The sequence below is a fragment of the Chionomys nivalis genome, chromosome 26, assembly GCF_950005125.1.
Source record: "Chionomys nivalis chromosome 26, mChiNiv1.1, whole genome shotgun sequence".
Classification (NCBI taxonomy): Eukaryota; Metazoa; Chordata; class Mammalia; order Rodentia; family Cricetidae; genus Chionomys; species Chionomys nivalis.
Genome location: NC_080111.1, coordinates 13472046 through 13487471, shown reverse-complemented (window position 1 = coordinate 13487471; position 15426 = coordinate 13472046). Strand labels below are relative to the sequence as shown.

The 15426-nt window shown below is 44.6% G+C and overlaps 1 protein-coding gene across 20 annotated transcripts in view; it reads right to left on the bottom strand.

Annotated features, from left to right (window-relative positions):
* Epb41l3 (erythrocyte membrane protein band 4.1 like 3) overlaps positions 1 to 15426 on the bottom strand; it is a 138642-nt gene that overhangs the window by 51997 nt on the left and 71219 nt on the right. The window lies entirely within an intron of this gene.

The window sequence follows — 15426 nt, the reverse complement described above, 5'->3', positions numbered from 1 at the left end:
ACAAAGCGATAAAGATAGCTGAGGTGGATTTCTGGCCACGAAACCCAGAGCCATGTATTATGTACCTCCACATAGGAACACATATGCGTGTGCGCACTTATATGCATGCACACATGCACATACACACACACTACACACACAGTGATTCTCACCCTATAAAAGCTACCTCTACAATGAATATACAAAAATCCAATCAAAATGTCAACAGTGTCACCTAGGAAGAACGAGTGACTGAGGAATGATTCTCAAGTAGAAGTAGCTGGAGAAAGAATGCGATCTTAGTGTCAAATACTCTGTGAAATACAAAAAGCCCGAGGATGGGAGAGTACCCAGCGCTTACAATACCATGTTCAGAATGTTGGGTTCAGCTCTGTAACCGCCACTAGTGATGTGTTTTAGCACATCAAACTCTCTTCCAATCCTTACTCAAGTTCCACAGGTTATTTCCCTCTAAGCTATGTTCATTAGTTTATTTCTGTAATGTTGCCATAACTTTGGGTCTTATACAACAGTATTCAAACTCGTCTTAGCTTCTTTAAGGAGAAATAAACACAAGCATAACAAGACAAGCATAATAAACAATCAACATTAAGAGTACAGTCAGGTCATATAAGCACATGGTGCAGATGTACGGCTGTACACGCTACATCTGGAATCCTCACGCCATCATCTGGAGAATGGGGGGAAAGTTAATCAGCCGGGGCAAGTTTGCATCAGGTGAATTCACTGTGATAACTTTCTGGCAATGTTCACCTGAGGCCTTAAACACCAATTAAGCGAAATTACTTTCCTGTTCTGCGGCAGTGATATTTTACATGCAATATGGTAAGCATATTTATCTTGGAGATGTAACGTATTAACAAGGAGATAAGAGAAAACTGATAAACTGTGTCCATGACTAAGTAATAAGCATGCCAAGATCTGTGAGTGGAGCACCTTACTAGGTATTTATAACTATCCTGAGAGGTAATTACTAGATCCTTCGAAAGCATGAATGTTTGAGGAAAAGATACATTATAACGGGAAAGTAAAGAGGAAATCACAGCACTCTACATAAGCAATGGTGTGCTCCACGAAGTAAGAAAATAAACGACTTGTTACCAAACCGCAACACGCTGCTCAGAAACCGTGAATGAGGAAATGCTGCTTGCTGGTTTAAATCTTTTATTTATAAATTATAGTATTTCTGAGTCACGAATGAAACACCGTGAAGTTTGTACATTAACGTGGGCTCTTCGATGCCTGTGTCCTGCTTAGAGAACAGAACAGAGGTGCAGAGAGACGGAGGAGAAGATGGCATTACGCTAATGACTCCTGGCAGCACTCAGAGTCAGAAATATAGCCGGGCCGGATCTTCCGCCTGTCCCTCGCAGCGACGCGAACCTGCGCATTTTCTTGTGAAATGGGTAAGGGACTGCCTACTTCTTTGGAACGGCTGACATTAAAGACTTCAAACTTGGTTGAGTGGTAGCAAACATGACGCATTCCATGCGTGTAGCCATTGGTACAGGGCTGTGCCTGACAATAACACACATGCTTTCTACAGGAGTATAATACCTGGTGGGGCCAAGAGGCAGCCGCACTAACATGCCTTGCTCTTCAGATAACAGTTACATGTTCACTATCGAATTACTATCTAAGATACACTGTGTACACACATTACCCACAAACTTGCATCAGTGACTGCTCCCTTGGTGAGTAATCAGCAAAGCAAAATGAATACAAAAACTTCTGTTTGGGGTTTTGGATGCTGCTGCTGTCTTCTACAATGGCTGACCTAGCAGACGAGAGGCAGCCTACAAGGAAGAGTCCTGGCTGGGCGGTGGTGGCGCACGCCTTTAATCCAAGCACTCTGGAGGCAGAGGCAGGCGGATCTCTGTGAGTTTGAGACCAGCTTGGTCTACAAGAGCTAGTTCCAGGACAGGCTCCAAAACCACAGAGAAACCCTGTCTCGAAAAGAAAAAAAAAAAAAAAAAAGGAGGAGTCCTTTCTGAGTATGTCGGAGGCCGCCAGGGCAACCGCTGCAGAAGGCTGTCTTCGAGGGAGGGCGTCTTTGATTTGACCTAACAGGTGACACAGATTAGCTCAACAGCAGACGGCCTGGCTGACTTGCTCTTTCCCTGGTTGTCATAACTGATTTCTATCAATGGCTCATAGCTCTCTCCAGAACTGAATTACCTGAGCACACTTTGCTAATACCGGTTCTTCTCTCATCGCGTTGATATTTTCTTTCCCGGCCTCAAAACTCTTTCAACCAGGTGCTGAGTTCTACCATAGGCTCTATGGCCCGGAAACAATGGCATCCTAACTCCTAAGAGTCAGCATGGCCACCAGACACTTGGGTGGTTCTGGAATATTTGTTATTTCTCCATTTTCTTTTCCTCGGGCAAAGACTTCATAGCCTGCTGATGGGTTTCAGGCTGTGCTTACCTCCTGTGGCTTGTGGCCAGCTACTGGATTTAAAATAGTTCCCTTGCCCCATGGGCTCTGGCACCTCCACATTCTGACGACTAAGCTGCTAGTGGTGGGAACTGGGACCCGACTTCAAATTTGTTTTCCAGGCCAGGCCTGGATCTTCTCCGAATCTCTTCCTGAGCTGAAGAAGTCTTCATCTTTCTAACTCAGAATTTTTTTTTTCTAGCAGATTATTGAAATTTGTAGTCAACTATTTCTCCTTGTCAACATCTGAATGGACTGACACATTGGCTACTTTTCTGTCACCGTGATATCATAATCAAAAGCAACTTAAGGAAGGGTTTGTTTCGGCTTACAGCTCCAGTGTCGTTATTGGCTGCAGAGACTTGGGAGCAGGGAACTGAGAGATCACCTCTCTCCTGTCCACAGGAAACACAGAGAGCCAACCAGAGGTGCGGTGAGGCTGTATGTTCTCAAGGCCCGCCCCCAGTGACATACTTCCTACCTACTTTTAGGTAGTGAAGTCTTCACTACCTAAAAGCTTCATGATGTCCTCTAAACTAGCACCACGAGTTGGGCCCAAGTGTTCAAATACCCGAGACTACAGGGGGGGGGGTGGGGGTCACCTCTCATTTGAACCACGAATTGTAAATTCACGCCTAAAGCTCAACAGGGGAGTATATTAGAGAAGGTACCTTCTATGTTATAGCCCTCAAAGACACACTTTGACCTGGTTAAATACAGGGGCTTTGTCATTAGACTGGGGTGGGCAATGCTTAACGTCTGCTTGATGGGATTCAGAATCACATTTGTTGGAGACAAATCTTGGGACATATCCGTGAGAGCATTTACAGAGAGATTTATAAGAGGAGAGAGGGGGACACCTGATCATGGGTGGCACCATTCCATGTCCTAGGTCTGGGACTGAATAAAATGGGGAAAGCAGGTTGAGCACTGACATTCATTTCTGCGTGTTGGTGCAGACTCAGTGTGACCACTTGACTCATGTACTCTCTTGCCACCATGCTTTCTTCAGCTTAAACTGGGAACCAAAATACATCTTCCCTTCCAAGTCAACCCATCTGAGTTGTCACAGGGATGAGGAAGCAAATGTATACAGAGTATAAGTAGTTATGTTGACTCAAAGGAGGAAATTTTTTTTTATTGTTTGTTTGTTTGTTTATTTATTTATTTTTTCAATGCAAGGTTTCTCTGTAGCTTTGGTGCCTGCCCTGGAACTAGCTCTTATAGACCAGGCTGACCTCAAACTCACAGAGATCTGCCTGCCTCTGCTTCCCAAATGCTGGGATCTAAAGGCATGAGCCACTACTGCCCGTCTAGTAAAATTTAACAAATCCTCTATTATGACTAATGGCTGAGTTACCTAACCAGCTAGGAGAGCTTGAACCCTTGTGAGTTAAGTCACTGTTGGCTCATTCAAGGCATTCCTTGTCCATAGACAGTACTTCCTGTGACGTCATCCCTTGTCCACAGACAGCACTTCCTGTGACGTCATCCCTTGACCAGAAGTACTTCCTGTGATGTCATCCCTTGCCCACAGAGAGCACTTCCTGTGACGTCATCCCTTGTCCACAGACAGCACTTCCTGTGACATCATCCCTTGTCCAGACAGTACTTCCTGTGACGTCATCCCTTGCCCCCAGTTAGCACTTCCTGTGACGTCATCCCTTGTCCACAGACAGCACTTCCTGTGACGTCATCCCTTGTCCACAGATAGCAGTTCCTGTGACATCATCTTGGGAAGAAGATGTTATGTTCTTAGGGGATCACCCCAGTGTTCATGCCTCCCCCCAGGACGATCAAACATTTAAATGATTCACAGATGGAACACACATAGTAAGTTAAATCAGGTTCCTAATTTAAAAATTCTCAAACATGAGGATTCTAAAGCAATTTTAATTTTCATGAAGAAACACTATTTTGTTTTTTTCAAATGAAATTCATGCCTGATCCAGTTCCTTTAGAGCCTCTTGTGTCAATACTCACTGCAACATTATGGGGGGAAAAAAGACTTAACCTCTGCATTTACCCTTAAAGTCTCACAACATCCCTTCCCAACAGTTTGTCTAAAAAAAAAAAATGATCTCAAGAAACAATGGATAAAATAGCTGGATGCCACAATAAATGGTACAAGTGAGAGCCCGCACCCACTGTCAAAAGCCCACAAAACATGCGTGCATTTAAAGCTGCTCCTGAAACGTGTGTATGAAAGCTACAAACGTTTTATAAGCTTCCTGAGCTCTGCCAGGGGAGGAGACACCTTCCTTCCCACCCCTAAAATGCAGACTGATTTTCCCCGGGTGCGGCAGATGAAAACCCGGGACCCCATGCATGCTGGGTAACCAGGCGAGTGTCCAACCACTGAGCTACATGCCCAGCACTTACATAGAGGCTTTCACCGCAGATCCTGCCATCTGGCTGATGTGAATGCAGGCGAGGTAATCAGCGAGATGATTTCCTTTCTAATTGACCAGGAGCATAAATGTCCTTCCTAGCAGGTGACTGAAATGATTGACAGGACACCCCTGCTCCACAAAGAAGACAGCTCCCCTCACCGGCGCCTTCTCAGAAAGGGTGATTTCTCTGCCACGGAGCCACTGGAAATAATTTCTGAATCTGTGTAAGATGAGGAACACAGAAGTGGCGCGAAGGTACCCTTAGTCTCGGTCCCTAAGTGCTCGGAATCAGTGAGAGGGAGGCTCTTTCCCAAACGCTAGAGCTGAAATTAGAGAGGTTTGTCAAGTCAAATGTCATCTTTGCTTTAGGAGCCGGGCTGCAGTTATGCATCGGAAATGACTCAATCCAAGTAGAAAGGAGGAAAGACGTTTTTGTCTGAGACCATGGGATGACTGGCAACACCTGATTCTAAGTAATGGGACTGCAAGCTGCATTAGGTGAGCATGTTCTCAGAGAATCTGTTTATATTCTGCATACTACCACACTGAAAGTGAACCACCACCACCGCCACCACCATCACCCACTACCACACTCACCACCATCCCGAAACAAACACAGACAAAAACCAAACAAACCACATCTATGGTGGCTTAGGCACAAACCACTTGTTACTATAAAGCACTTCGAGCAACTACACTGAGGATATTCAGGGGAGTTGATGCCTTTGTTCCTTTTCATCTACTATGAAACAAGAAGATGCCCCAGCACCACAGGGCCTCGCTCACTCAGTCACCGGCCTTCTTATCACAGAGCACTTTTCATCCAGATTCCCCTCTTTGGTGACTGGGGTGCTCAGTTCGTGCATTTGTATTTCTGCTGCCTGAGGATGAGAAATAGCTCACTCTTCCTACTGCCCCAGTAAGCACCGTAGCAGCCTCTGTGCCAGAAGAGCCCGCTGGCTGAATTCGAAGGAAGAATTCCTGCTCGCATTAACTTCGATTAATCTTATGGCAAAATGCCACATTTTAAAAAATGCCTCCCTCCGTGCTTCCTGTCCTAATTGCATTTCCCTCACTGGACGCTTCTGCATTTTCCTCATTTCCAAGGGTCATTTGGAACTTCATTTCTAAGGGATTGCATTACCACTTCCCTGGGGCCCAGGAGCTTGTGAAGAACTCAATAAACTCGCAGTGGCAGGGTTTCAGCTCCCGCTAGACCATCAGCCCTGTTCACCATCCTCCCAGACCTTCCTATTCTATACCAAGCTCTCGACAGGAAGCCATTCTAACAGTGTCTGTTCAGAGAGTGGGCTTGTCTTTAAATTCATACACGGAAAATACCAAGAGGCTGCAGTCAGAGCAGGAACATACGATGGTGGTATTTAAACAACGGAATCCACAGATCTCTCAAAAGAACTGGAGCCAGGAACCCTGGGAAGCAAGATGTGTCACCAGCTGCCCTGAGAGCATCTACATCCCTGTATGCTTTCTGTCTCAAGTGTGCATCCAGAGACATCCAATAAGCATGGGATAAAGTCCATTACCCGCATCTCTCCTGCCACAATCCATCCCCACGGGACAAGGACATAATGACATTCTCTAGCCCATACACCAGGCCCACGTGGGATCTAGGCTGCATATTCACAGAGAGCTGACATCCGGAGAGGACACATATGTCCAGAGAGTCCCTTTCTTTCATGTTATGGGTAATCAGCTCCCCCCAAACCACACTACTTCTTTCAAATACGAAGCAGTCTTACGATATTACTATTTTCATGCTCGGTGAAGTTAGCTATGACTACCTGGAGCATTCTCTTAAAGTAGAAATAGGAACTATTTCTTGGCCCTGGTAAGTTTTTAGGAAAAATAGTTAATATATGACTTATTTCCACGTCTAAACAAATTAGAACTGACTCAACAATACTTAAATAGCTTTAAGACAGGTATTTCAAGTTTATTTTTATATTTCACTATAATGTATTAGACAGTCCCAGTCCACATTCTGATTGCAGTTACCAAGTTATGTGCTATGTAAGACGTTATCCAATCTCTCTGGGTTTTCTCTCTCCATTTTAAGATGGAAACGTGACTGGTACTCAACTGGCATGAAATAAGGAAAGACACTGAAAAGTTTACCACCTAAATCATAGGAAGCAGAAGGCAGTAAGTTTGGGTAATCATTATTAGGTCTCTTCAATAAGGAGACCAACACGGTTTCTAATCCTGAAAGTCATAGAACTAAAGTACTATTAATGGTCTATTTATTCTGTAACAAATTCACACACACACACACAAACATTCTTCTGCTTTTGTGAATCACAGTCACACTTGCTGTAGAGGTAAACGATTAAATTCTTTGCAAAAACCAGCATTCCGATCGGCGACACAAGTACACATTCAGTCTTTAACCAACACACAGAGTGGTTCTGAATATGCATTGGGCAGACTGGCACATTTTGTTATCTCTTAGGCCAAAACATAAGATCGCATATATTGTCATGGATACGGCATATAGCGCTGTCAAAACAGGGATGAGTGATGCGAACGCATTAGCATCCTCCCCGTGTTTTTGACAAGATTCAGGGCACAACACTTCCAGCACATACATCATCCAAGCCCCTGCTTGCAATTAAGGCCCCGGACCTATTTTCTTTTTTGTAAGGTTGTCTTTTTCTTTCATCCATAATTGGTTTCTGCCCTCATTTGTTGCAGCAATTGGAGCCCGTGTTTGAAATCAGACTTTTGTGTTTAGAGTGGAGCACTGTGGTAGATAATAGCTTTTGAGTGGGGGCATGCTTCTTCTTGGCCAGCGAGAGCACTTGGCTTGGTTTTTCACAAAGACTTTCACAGCACACATATGACATGCAGGCAGCAGACTGCCAGACAATATTTCCTGTTGTTAATCTGCTATGGATTCAGGTCACTATGCCAACGTGTGCAAGATGAATTCAGGAGAGGCAGCCTAAGAAAGAGGAATTTGTGAGAGACACAACCTAAACTGGAATCGTGTCTAAGGCCCCTACTAGCTCATTCTGTATAATGAACTTTGAGGGGTTTTTGCTCTAGGAAGTCGTTTTCTGATAACCCAAACCAAGCCACAAACAGACAAAACCCATACTTTCATCCAGATGACAACTTGTAATCATTAATTTAATTTACTTGGCCAAATAAAGAGAACAGGGCATGGAAACACAGAGAAGGAAGCATGAATTTCAAGAGTCTCGATTTGCCCCACTGCCATTTTTTAATTCTACACAGCACGGAGGATCAAAACAACATGGTAATGGCATTGATACTGTTTTAAAATTAAATATTAAGTCAACTTGTTTCATTTATTTCCATACAATCTTTTGACCTGTTACCTGGGCAAGCCTCCAAGTAAACAGGAAGAGAAAGAATGTCTGGGTCACTATAGAAACTACACACACACAAGTACCATCATAGCATTTATCAGGTGATGTGAAATCTGACATGTAAGATATGTAATAAATATGAATAAATGTGGAAAATTGGACAGATAGGCAAAATGAAAGAGATGTGACTCAGGGAACTCTGAATTTCATTGACGCACATATTTAAAGTGAAAGACATCAGTATCAGGAGTACTGGTATTATTGGTTTACTTAACTCACCACGAGGTGCCAAGAGACCTGTATGATCCCACCCCTTTGATGGTGGGCAATATCAGTCAGTGCTGGTGGCTGCCCACAATCCACTCCAAGGAAAAGTCCTGGGGACTGCAGCAGAAGGTTCCCCATAACTAGTCATTGCTTTACTGGGGGCTGCAGCAGAAGGCTCCCCATAACTACCCATTGCACCATGTGCTGCTCCTCAACAGCTGGGATGCTTCATGGTCTGTCCAATGACAGCTTTCTCAGCTGAGCCTATCAGAGGGATCTCACTTTCAGCTTTGTAATAATTTTCTCTTGTTTTTTTTTCTACCTATTTATAATCTTATTATAGTTTATGGACTTATGTGGAATGAAAAGTTGAAAGTCCTCATGAGGATAAGGAAGAGAACAGACAAAGCCAAGTGAAACTATGTCTTTGAACCTGCTCACACCTCCAGCTGTGAGGCTGGGTTTGCTTGGCTCATTTTCCTCCTCACGGCCAATTCTTATTGCTGCACTGTTTAGGAAGGCTCCAGAAGCCACGATATTCCGGGCGAGGTTTTATCTAAAGGGATAATGGGAGACACTGTGGCATTTTCCTTGGTGTAATTGTCTTAAACCATTCCTGTGCTTTCCAAGTCCAGGCTAACGGCATTTGGCTGAGGAATGTGGTGCCTCTTTGGTGACCGTGTCTGCTGTCACCATGGCATTCCATAAGAAAGAACAGGCTCTGGATGCCTTCCCGTTTCCCAAATATCACAACAAGAACAGTTTCTTGTGGTGGACCTTTGCTCGTCATCACTCACTCCTGAGGAGCAGCAGGAAAAGCAAGCGGGCTTTCTTACCAGGAAATGCAGCTTCAAGAAAGGGTGCCCATCCTCAAAGAATTTTAAATATACACACCAGTGAGGCACAGCTGTCTGTCACATTAAAATGATACCCCCCCACACACACACACACAAGAAAGGCATTGGGCTTCTTGGGAAGAATCCTCCACCCCACCAAATAGAGCAGGTCATGAATTAATACCTATCCTGGCCATTTAGGCCTAAATTGGTCATCTACACAGTTCTATCTGTCCTGAGTTACTAAAGATCACAGGCCACACCAACAAAATAGGTCAGTCTTGTCAGGGAAGCAACACAAGGGCCATAGATTCAATTTACCTCAAAGCACAATATCCATTAAAATTTGTCTGACAAGGAAAATCACCAAATTCCTGGAGGTTAACTTTATTGGCAGAAATGCTTTGTGTTTCGATAAAAGGTTCTCACAGCAAGAAGTCTGCAACTTCCTGTAGAAAGCCATGTTAGAAGCTTATAATGCAAAGGCTGACCAACACCGTGAGTGGAGAGGGGAAACAATCCTCTGCCTCTCTGCGGTGGAGAGGGGGCCAGCGGGGAGAGGATGTCAAAGGAGAGGCGAGGGGGCGGGAGAGACATGCACAACCAACAGGGTATTGTCAGCTTCAAACCGGGGAAACGTGAGAGGCCACACTTAGGGAGACGTATTTTTCCTAATGTCAAAAGTCTCTAGAAAGATCTGAATCACATCACTTTCCTTACAGTATAATACCTAAAATTCTATCTATCTATCTGTCTGTCTGTCTGTCTGTCTGTCTGTCTGTCTGTCTGTCTATCTATCTATCTATCCATCCATCTATCTATATCTATCATCTATCTATCTATCTATCTATCTATCTATCTATCTATCTATCTATCTATCTATCTATCTATCTATCTATCCATCCATTCATCTATCTATATCTATCATCTATCTACTTATCTATCTATATATCTATATCTATATCTATATCTATATCTATACTGAGAACACAAGTAGAGCTGCTAAGCTCACATGGCCATTCAATGAAACCCTGGACCAGCTATGCCTCTAAGCCATAGAATACCACAGTTTTTATCAACTGGTGTAACAGAGATGGTAACAAGCAAAAGGCAGCACAAATCTAAATTGAAGAAATAAAAGAGACTTGGCAATGGACACAAGGGAGGGCCAAGACCAACCTCCAAGTATGACAACACTCCATTATTCTATAGATGGCAACATATCCCACTTCCTGTACCTCACAGAGGAAGGCCTTCGGTGGGATTTTTGAAGATGAAACAGAAATGCATGCCTATGCAGACTCCATGAAAATTGTTCAAAGGAACCTAATTCAACCAGGGTCACCACTGTAACTTTCCTAGGGAATAGCACACCCGGGTGATATGTTAGACCATGGTATAAAGGTTCTGTATGGAGAGATGGTGTGAAGAAGGGTTGACTAACTGGATGAGTTGGGAGATGGGCAATGATCTCCCCACTTTCCTACTTTGAGGGCCAGCATTCCCCAGGTCTATCTAGTAACACCCTTTTTCTTCACTCATGTTTCAATTCACATACAACATAATGGACCCCAAAGCCTTCCCATCTGGCCTCTTTCTAGACACCAAAGAAAACATCCACGTGAAGTAAGTCGCTATTTCTTAGTTGAGACAACTTAGATTCAGTAGGTTTGCTGTGAGTTCATTCTCTTGCTCTGTAAGCTCCCTTCCTGTATCCCATACCCTTGAGTTCAGATTTGGAAGTTGGAGCGGCTTATACACATCTCCCAGAAAGTTTGCATGAGGGACATTACTTTGTAAACTCACGTAATAATGGTCTGTGGAGGTGGGCCCCTCGGCAGATAGCTGGGGTCAGATGAGTGTGAGGCCTTAAGAGAGGTGAAGAGTCGTGGGAGGGCGGAAAGTCTGCTCTGCCTTGCTGCCTGATGGCCCTGGCCATGGTAAAGGCAGTGAGAAGGCCTGAGACAGATGGGCTGTTCTCTGGTGTCTCAGTCTTCAGAACTGAAGTCAAACAAGCTTCCATCTTTTATCTTAGTCACAGTTACAGAAAAAAAAAAAAGACTGAAGCATAAGCTACTGTGTCCTGCTGTCTTACTACTACCCGGCTTGCACAAATCTAGTTTGCCGACTTTCAAGACCATTCTTTGACTTCTATTTCCCCCTCTATACTGAATGCCTCTCCCTGTCCCCGCTTTGGTTGGCTCCTCAGCCAACCAAGTCCATCTACTGCCAAGTTCACTGCACTCAAACTAAGCAGTATCTATCTCTTTCCTTCCAGTGATTATTTCAGAAAAGTAAACCTTAAAAGCACAGACAGGTCCATAAACTGCATTATGTAAAACCCCACAAAAGCATGTTCCCTCCTGTGACTGGCTGAATTCTACATGCTTCCCACCGTCTCTTGCGTACACACCCTCATAACCCTTGAGACTGTCATAGAACAAACCCCACTGTGGCTGGGATCTAAGCCTCTGTGCTTAGGCTTTCTGCAATAAGAAAGCAATCCAGCTATGGCACAACCCGGATGCCTCCCCGCGTACCTACTGCACCTTTCCCTATGGTCCTCTGGTCCTCCTCTCTGGCTCCTCTCCTCACCCCCAATGACCCAAACGCACTCAGTGCTTTTTCCTCTCATCACCCTATCTGCCTAAGGGATGAAAGTTCGAAACAATGTCGAGTAAATATGTGTACAATAGCAATTCCATAAACCGGAGAGAAGAGAGGGCAGGGGGAAGTGTTGTGACTATACCATAATCTCAAAAACCCCCAACATAAAATACACAAACGCTACTCGCCTCCATGCTGCCTCCAGTACCACTACAGGGATTGCCAGCACTTTTTGATAATCAATTCCTACCTGCCAAGAGTGACTGGAGACCCATGCATCAGGCTCTCCAGTTTGAACCACTTCCAAGGAATCCTTACTCCCATGGAAGTGTTTCTAGCCAGCGAAGGCCTGCCAGTCCTTTATCACCCCTGACCTAAAGACACAGGAGAACCCAGGCACGTCCTCAAAGATTCGTGCCCTCCAAGTTCTCGGGCAGCAAAGGCTCTATACCACCCCAGAGCAGAGAGAGTCAGGCCATTGCTATCTTTCTTGCTCCCAGCGGCTTCTGCTGTGGTTCTAGCAATCTTATGAAAACTCAGCTTAGCAGAGAGAGCCTCATGTGATGAGGGGCAGGAAGAGAGTCTTGGCCATCCGTGGCATTGATGGGAGGTAGAGGACGAATCAGTGAAGCCTCTCTCAACGGAGGGTGGCTAGGGAAGACAGCGCACTATACAGCAATGGGGGGCTTTGTGGGAAAGGAAGACTATTTCATGCTACCTTCAGAGGGTACTAAGGATAAAGGATAAAGGTGAGCCCCTCACGTCCTTTCTTTAACTGACTTCCTTATGTCATCTGAGGAGTTCGTTAGTGAAGCTGAAGACCGTGGCTCCTGGCCTGCCATAGACTGTGAATCAGCCCGGAGAGAGGTGGGCACTGCCCGCTGAAATGGAGTGTGCATCATGACGTGCAGAACATATTCAGGCTTCTTCAGCATCTCCTGTTTCTGATGCTGGCTCCCCTGGAGCCAAGCTTCGTCCTCTGGTCATAGCCGGTTCACCAGGGTGACCTATGCCTTCTGGTCAGCTGCTCCATCCTGCCAGCATCCAGTGAGGGGGCACAATAATTTCCTGGACTTTCATGAAATCGTCGAGCATTCGAAAAGTGCCAATGAGTGATTAGCAACCTGGAAATACTGTTATTACTAATACCCAGTTATGAAAATCCTGGGAATGCAGACTCACATGGAATTTCCTTTCTCAAAGGTAAAGCGCACTGTCCAGGATCTGATACACGACACAGTGGTAAGAACGTACTTCAGACAGTGTTACAAAGATGGGGAAACTTTGGAATATGAAAGACTGCAGGCCTGACATTCTGGCAGCTGGAGACCACTCACTTCTGTTTCTTACTAGGACCCTCAGTCAATTTTTGTTTTTTTTTTCCGAGACAGGGTTTCTCTGTGTAACAGTCCTAGCTGTCTTGGAACTAGCTCTTATAGACCAAGCTGCCCTCGAACTCCCAGAGATCTACCTGCCTCTGTTTCTTGAGTGCTGGGATTAAAGGCGTGCAACACCACTGCCCTGCTTCAGTCTATGTTTTACAGAAGAACTGAGAACTTTGAGGGCTAAGAACCATGCAAGCAGCAAAGCCAACAAGCCACTGTATTTGTCTGTAGGGCGCGATGACTTATCCCAGACTGCACAGCAACACATGAGTCTGATTTCACTCATCATTTTTGCCGCAAAAATTCAGTCCTCCAACTGTTAGGGTTATTAATATACTATGAGTTTCAGAAAATGTATATTTTTTATAAATCTGGGTATGTGCAACCCCTTTAGATGAAATGTTAACTTAAACCCATTTACTACTGGTGAATAAAATGGGAGAAAAGTAGAGTTTCAGAGCCCGTCTTAGCAAACTCTTGCTGCCTCGAGAAATGCATTATAAAAGAGGTAGCAAGTTCCTCAGAGTTAGCAAGTTTGCTAAGTCAGTTTCACAATCTCAGATGGTTGTCTGTTTGTTGGAAGACCAGCCGCTGTCAGCAGGTCTGACCACGGAAACCTGTAAGAGTGAGAAGACCAAGACAGTGATGAAGAAAACCCCTTGTATGGGACCAGGGAGGCACAGTTAAGTCAGCCAGGTCTTTGTTTTGCAAGTGTGAGGAATATTCATGATCCCCTGAAGAAACTGGGCCTGGGGTCAAATCCAGCAATAAGGAAGTGAGACATAGGTGGACTCCTGGAAGCACAGGGGTCAGATGGCCTTGTGTGTGTGGAGAACTGCCAGGCCAGGGAGAGACCCTGTCCCAAGCACCAGGACTGACACCTGAAGTGACCTTTGACTTCTGTGTAAGCACCTTACAAACACCCTTAGGCCCCCAATATGAACCCACCCACACCTTCCAAGCCAACCCATAAAGGAACACGGAAAATCCTTGCAAGCATGACTGGCAATCTTTTCCTTACGCACCCGTAGCCTCAAATCGAAGGAAGGTTGTCTTTATAGCAAATACAGCCCTAGCCTGAAACAAGAGCCCACACCAAGTGGCTGCTGCAATTTTTGAACTGCCAGTAAATACTAGCTAGAGAATATGCATTACTAACATTAACAAATGAAGAGGGGAAAATCTATTAAATTTCACTGTATAACATTACACCGGGCCTTTTCCTCTATTTCATTTTTATTTTTTTCCATCTCCCACTGAATTATTTAATTGAGAGCAAACAACACTGGACCGAGATGTTGCCATGGCAGATTTTTCCTTTGTCTGTGTCGTAAACATTAACAAGATCACAGGAATAGCACAGCCACGAGGTACTCGTAAATTCACCTCAATGTCGCTCTTGAATCAGGAAAACGTTTCCAAACCAACAGCCCCATATTCCTTTTGTGACAAGAGCTAAAAGGAAGTGTTGCCTCTCTCGATCTGCCAGTCAGATGCTGGACTTGAATAAAGGCGACTTGAGCCAGATCCAGAAACTAATTACTGCCTATGTATGCCTCTCATTGAGCAGAATCATCAGAGTCTAACTGCAGGAGCCAGGCAAATCATTCTTGGTAAATATTTTACTAACCCTACAAACAGTCCTTCAATGGTATACCTGCCTGGGTCTTCTCTGGATCTACATCTGTATTTTGTTGGATATGAACACACACACACACACACACACACACACACACACACACACACACACACACACTGAACCAAATAAAAATAAAAATTTAGAGACTAAACCATGGATTATATTTTCCTGTGTTTCTAAGAACCCGAGATTTTTCCCAGAACTAAACTATGGTCAAAGAGATCATAGATGCTATATATCAGATGTGCGGTTGGGGGACAAGGTTAAAATAATTCTTCTGTGAAGCAGACTGACATAACGGGGCCATGTGAAGCTAAAGAGGTCACTCTCACTCCCAGGTGAGTCTCCATCAGTGAGGAGATTTATCTTCATCCTGTAGCTAATTCCAGCAGGCCCACTTCCTGCATTTCCTAAAGGGTCAAAAGTACATCCATGAAAAACAGGGCATTGACTTAAATGCTCGGAGGAGACGGGTTGTAATTTTCAAAAACTATAACCTGTCTTTCA